This window comes from Pinus tabuliformis, chromosome 8, assembly GCF_031772625.1.
Source record: "Pinus tabuliformis cultivar Carrire ecotype Pingquan chromosome 8, CPIR1, whole genome shotgun sequence".
NCBI classification, from domain to species: Eukaryota; Viridiplantae; Streptophyta; class Pinopsida; order Pinales; family Pinaceae; genus Pinus; species Pinus tabuliformis.
Genome location: NC_142294.1, coordinates 175,943,647 through 175,950,352, shown reverse-complemented (window position 1 = coordinate 175,950,352; position 6,706 = coordinate 175,943,647). Strand labels below are relative to the sequence as shown.

At 33.2% G+C, this 6,706-nt stretch overlaps 1 pseudogene; it reads left to right on the top strand.

Annotated features, from left to right (window-relative positions):
- The first annotated feature begins 286 nt into the window (after positions 1-286).
- LOC149234702 (galactan beta-1,4-galactosyltransferase GALS1 pseudogene) lies at positions 287-2,073 on the top strand (annotated as a pseudogene).
- The last annotated feature ends 4,633 nt before the right edge of the window (positions 2,074-6,706 follow it).

Here is a 6,706-nt window from a genome sequence, read left to right as displayed (position 1 = left end):
TGTAAAAATAATACTTTTGTTAAAATGAGAATCAATAATGATATAGAAAATATATATTTTTATTCGTTACGTAAATAAATGGAACACAAACACTGACATCAAAAATAATAATAATAAAAATAAAACATTTACAGATCCGTGATATATCAGGTTTTGAATAATATCAAGGTTTCAACGAATACCACTGCACATTCTCCGCAGAGGATGTCGTTGTCTGTCAATTAGGGGATCAATACATGAGGTTGATGGAAGGAAACGGTGATCGGTGGGGTAATTCACAGAAATTTGAGGAGGAAACCTAAAGAATAGATAAGGAGGGGACGCTTCTGCTGTTTTCTGTACAACCATCTGGTCTTGGCTTGTACTTTTTCACTGTGTACTCGGCCCACCCATCACTCCGGCTAGTGACGAGTTTTTGGCTTTAGGTTTCTGGCATCATCTCAATGGGGAAGGGAAAAGAAAAGGATGGTATCCCTGGGTTTATTTCTATATGGCGCATCGAGACCAAGGTTCTCATGTGGGGGATCGTGGTTATGGGGGTTTTTCTGGTAGCAGCCCTGTTTACACACCAAGAAAATCTGTTGGGTAAAAATATTACTGGCTCAACATCTCTGGAGGATGATTCCAATCCTTGTGGATACAGTGTCCAAATCAGAAAAATGGACGAGGCGCTGAATCACACGACTAACCCTAATATTATTCATAACAGTAGCGCGAAAAACCCCACCACCGAAGCAATTGAGCAAGAAAATATCATCAAGCGGGTGTTTCGTCCATATGGGAATGCTCCATACTTGTTCATCCAAATGGGAGCATACAGAGGAGGCCCCGCCACGTTTGCTGTGGTTGGGCTTGCTTCAAAGGCTCTGCACGTTTTTGGGAAGCCACGATTTGAATGCGAATGGATACCCAAGAATTCATCTGCTGGGAAAATGAAGGGCAAGGCCTATAAAATGCTCCCAGATGAGGGCTATGGCCGAGTTTACACAGTCGTGGTTCTTAGCTGCGTGTTTCCTCAGAGCGTGGGCACCGATGGCAACGGTGGAGACCTCGTTGTTCATGCATTCAATGGCAGCGAGTCTGAGAAACCAGAGAGGATCGTTGCTCTCACTGAAGAAAAGGGTGGCTACAATGACTCTGTTTATAGCCAGGCTCCTCCCTATGATTACCTCTACTGTGGATCCTCCCTGTATGGTGACCTGAGTCCTCAGAGAATGAGAGAGTGGATGGCTTATCATGCCAAATTCTTTGGCCCTCGATCGCATTTTGTTTTTCACGATGCTGGTGGAGTCCATCCCCAAGTTAGAAAGGTTTTGGAACCATGGATTCGAGCAGGTCGTGTGACATTGCAGGATATAAGTGAGCAGGAACAATATGATGGGTATTATCATAATCAGTTTCTGGTTGTGAATGATTGTTTGCATAGGTACAAATTCATGGCGAACTGGACCTTTTTCTTCGATGTAGATGAATATTTTTATATTTTTCAGGGGAAATCTCTGCGATCAGTAGTGAATGAGCTCTCTAATTATACTCAGATCACCTTTAAGCAATATACCATGTCCAACCAGATTTGCTTGCAGAATCAGCATAGGCGCAACGAGTCTGCCAACAATACTGATTCCAGGTAAGTGTTATGGTGATTTGAAATAAATGTTCTCACTATGTTTCTTGAGTTTGAAATTGAATGTGATGATGATAATTGTATGGTGCAGCGAATGGGAAATTGAGAAGCTCGTATTTAGATATGTGCAAAGAGGAGCAAAAAGAGATCGCAAATATGCAGTGCAGGCCAGAAAAGTGTCGGCTACTGGAGTCCATATGTCCAAGAATCTGAAAGGAAGAACAGAGCATAGGACAGAGGATAAGATGATGTTTTACCATTATCATAACACCATCAACAATAGGGGAGATCCCTGCACTGAAAGGCTAAAACCATCGATGATAAACAACGTGACTTGGGTGGGAAGAACTCCATATGTATATGACGGTTCCATGAAAGCTGTAGCTCCCTTAAGTAAAGAGTTCGAGAGAAATATGATCGGATCCCAACTTGCATCCACTTCGCTGTGAAATATATGAAATATTAATATATGTATTTTTATTTTTTTTTCCAAATTTATTATTTAGTGTATGAATGGTTTTTAGTAAAAAAATTTGGAAGTTTTTTTATGAGAAAATTAAACAGGAATTTATTAAAATCACAAGTTTGATGGGTAAGCTTGCTTAATTTAAGTGACTAGCTAAATCTATATAATGTCAAAAAACCAGTTTAAATAACAGAAATCAAGATTTCACCTCAATTTTTTTTGGTTAGCATAATCTAAAAAAATTCAATTCCTTTTGCTAAATTCCAACACAGTGAAAAAAATCACACTTAGACAACTCCTTTTGTGTATCATCATGGAGATTCAAATCGAGTTGTCTTTAGTCCTACTTTTTGGACTTTTCGGTGCCAGAATACAGCGGAAAAATTTGATGTGAAATCTTGATTTGTGTTATTTAAACTAGTTTTTTTGACTGTAAATATGGATTTAGCACCTTGGAAAAACCCTAGGGCACTTTGATTGCACAGGATTACCCATCAAACTTGTGATTTCAATAAATCGCTGTCAGATTTAAAAAAAAATTAACTGGAAAAACCTACCCTAAAAACTTCCAAAAAAATCACACTCAAAACCATTTCGTTCACTGGTGTCCACAACATATGTTATGGAAGTCAACAAAGGCGACGATGTATGGGAGACCCAACAGGCATTCAAAGCTGCAGGAGCGGAGGGTAAGTTGCGAAATCCACCAAATCCACCCCTCGCTAGATTCGCGCATCCATAGATGCTCCATGTAATTTTATTTTTCAATTATATTTTTATTGATTTTTAAACAGATTTTTTAAAATATTTTTTTAATGATTTTTAAAAAGACTCAAAGTCATTCGGACCAATCACAAAAGAGAATTCTTTATTTTAGCAACCTAGAAACGTAATCTTGTGTTTTTGAATAAATCAAGTTTAAGACGATTTACGAAGCAGGGTAAAACCGAAAAATAATTCGTCGTCGCCAGTAATATATTTGACATCAAACAAAATTACAATGTTAAAAGTGATATCGTCGTTGCAACTTCGATATTTTTTTTAAATATTTTCACTTTACCACGGTGCCATTGACTATAACGGCCTGGTAGCACTGCATTTACACGCTTCGATATCCATTTTATATGCTTTATTTTTTAAAATATTTTCACTCGCTTCGATATCCATTTTATATGCTTTATTTTTTTAAAATATTTTCACTTTACCATAGTGCCATTGACTTTGATGTACCCTGTAGGACTGCATTTACACGCAACATACTGACGGTGACAAGCCAGGTAATTTAATGAATAATATACAAAATTTTATTACAAAGTTATAAGAAGGCGTAATGAGGTCGATACTCTCATTTTTATAAGAATGCTCTTTAGTGTGATTTTTTGAAGTTTTTAGTTAATTTTTTATATTTGGTGTGAAATCTTAAGTTTAATAGATAATTTCTGCACAATCAAAGTGCCTTAAAACTTTCCTTTAATAAAACTAAATCTATATATAATTGAGAAAAACCAATTTCCTTTAAATTTCAACCAGAAAAATCTAAAAAAACAAATTAAAAATAAATCTTTTTACGTATAACCCTAAATCAACATAGACTTTTCTAGACTAACAAACAAACTAATTGCCCCTTCTAGACCCAAACAATGATGTCAAGACTCTCCTCTGTTTAAAAAGAGGGCATTGTGCCGTGTGGCCATAAATCAACAAAGGCTGCTCTAGACTAACGAACAAACTAATCGCACGTTGCGAGACCCATTGTCAGAAAAAAGTTGAATGACGGAGTGGTGGAATCGGCACATGTGAAAAGGCACGAACCTCATCATTCTTGATTGAGTAAAAACTTATGGGGGTCCCAATAATAACGCGCTTTATTATTAATAGCATGAAATTCGGTAGGAAATATCATAATTTATTTTTAATTAATTATTAATTTTTTAATTATATGTAGTATATATTTTTTTATTAATAGTTTTAGTGCGTTATAGAGTTCGCTGAGTTGTATTGATTTTAATAAATTTAAAAAATTAGATTTGTGTCATGTGGTTTCTGTTCACCAATTTTTTAACGATTTGTGATTACTCTAATTCTAATAAGTTCATATTCTAATTAGATAGGGAAATTAATATAAAAGCAAATTTTATTTAGTAAAATAGTCTATTTTGCAATAAATTGTGTCATTTTTTTCCTCATGTTAAAGTTAACCCATAATTTTTTTTATACATGGTTAATCAAGTAAATGTGTGCATTGGTAAAGCATTCTTTGTGTTGCAATAATTTTTTTGGAGTTGTCTTTAGTGCGGCTGGGAGCTTTTCAAGTGGGTTTTTTGGGTCTAATTTCTCTAAAATCCTGCAGGAATTTATTGAAATCACAAATTTGATATGTAACCTGTGCACAATTGAAGCGCCCAGGAGGTTTTTCAGGGTGATGAATCTATATATACATCCAAAAAACCAGTTTAAATAACACAAATCAAGATTTCACCTCAAAATTTTCCACCTTTAGGCACCAGAAAGTCCAAAGAGATGCACTAGAGACAACTCTGTTTTTTGGTTATATGTTATATAACCACATTAATATTTTTAATATGGTTGCACTAATTATATATGAATGAAAGTTTATCAATATTGAAATACAACTAGATGAAAAAAATGATGTGTCATGAAAACTTAAAAAGGTGACAAATTTAATCGCATTCTATGTGTATACACAATTATAGATTAAACTAAAATAGGTTCCATGTACTGGGAAATAACATGAAACGGTGGAATTGAAATGTTTTAAAATGGTGTAATTGAAATGTTTTTAAAATGCCCGGTTGAGAATGGCGTGTTAATAAATAGTCTTAAATGTTATGAATAATTAAGAAGAAAAATAAATTGAATCCATAGTATGAGTAGTTAAGATGAAAAATAGTTTTGATGGTTAGTTTAATCGGTCGAGTTTTCATTACTAAATCATTTTACTAATGGGAGGTCACGAGTCAATTCTCCTCGACAACTTTAGGGGTTAGGAATAGGGTGTAGTGATCCTTTTGGGTGGATCTACTTAAATATTTTCTCGAAAAATAAATAAATAAATTAATTAAAATAAAAAATAAATTGAATCATAGTATAAAAGAAAAAACTTTTAAGTTAATAGTAATATTTTATTAGTTATATACAAATATTAATAGCATTTTAAATAACAACTCCATTGCTAAAAAGAGCCCTACTTTTAGTCCCTCTACAAATAACCTGTTCAAGTTTACATACCCCTAACTTAATTAATTAATTAATATGGATGAAAAATAAATTGAATCCATAGTATAAAAGAAAAATCTTTTAAGCTAATAGTAATATTTTATTAGTTATATATAAATATTAATAAAATTTTATGATGATGATGCTCATTATCATATATTAAGATTAATTACTATTTTATTAGTTATATATAAATATTAATAGAATTTTATGATAATGATGCTCATTATCATATATTAAGATTAATTTTGTTTTATGAAGTTTTGAAAAGATGGTAATGATTTTATTTTTTATTTTAATTAAAGAATGGAGAAAAATTCTCCTAAATGTCCATAGATTTTATAAATTGATAAATTAGGAAGGTTGATATTGTTTCACAAATTTTGAAATTGAAATCATGTGTGTGTGTAAATGAGACATTTTAGGAATGCTTTTCATTCTCCAATTTCTTCTTTTTCAGAGAAAAAGATTTGTAATTTTATTAATAAAAACAAAATTACAATACCACATATGCATGTAGAATTCCTAAAAATTTCTTTTACAACCTTACATTGATCGATTGAGGATCATCAAATTTCATCAACTTGCTTTGTGACTATATATTTTAAAAATTTTCCTAACTTCTTTTAGCTACTCAAGGCACAATTTTCATTCAATAGCTCAAGGAAGGGGGGGGGGGGGGGGGGGTGGGGGAAGAAATTGACCAAACATCATGCTATCCCATCTTTATACATAAAAAATGAGTAAAACCAAAACAAAAGACATCTACATCACCCTGTATTTAAGCATGTGCCATGATATGCATCTTTATCTGGTCTTGATGATGAACCACACTAGCTGGTTCAAAACGCGTAGGAATTTTTTTCTCTTATGTGATTTCTACTGAAAAGACTCTTCTTAATGTAATATGGATTAGAGAAGCCTGAATTCAAAAAAAATCTTCAAAGACACTAATCAGAAGCATATTCTGTGATAGTCCCCTCTAGCTATTCAAAAATAAACTAGTTTCCATGTTCTAGCCTTGTTCCAAAGTCCATTAACAATCATGTTTCTGTCCCTATAGATATGTTAAAAGGAAATATGCGAGAAGATTGATGTAATCGACAAAATATCATTAAAATAAGGTTGCAATGTGAAGATTCTCAGAACAATTTCCTAGTAGCAAATCTCTAAATATTTAAATGTTTAAGACCCCATCCTCATGAGCAAGTCTCAAGACCAATGTGTGGGTTATCATTAGTTCACAGATGTTGTTGGTTTCATCCTCCACCTTTGTAGTATAAAAAAAATGATAAATTATTTCATTCTATGATGATTTAGGAATTCTCTAGTGCCACGTTTTAATATGAAGTTCATAAGAATTAATTCATTTTCACGTT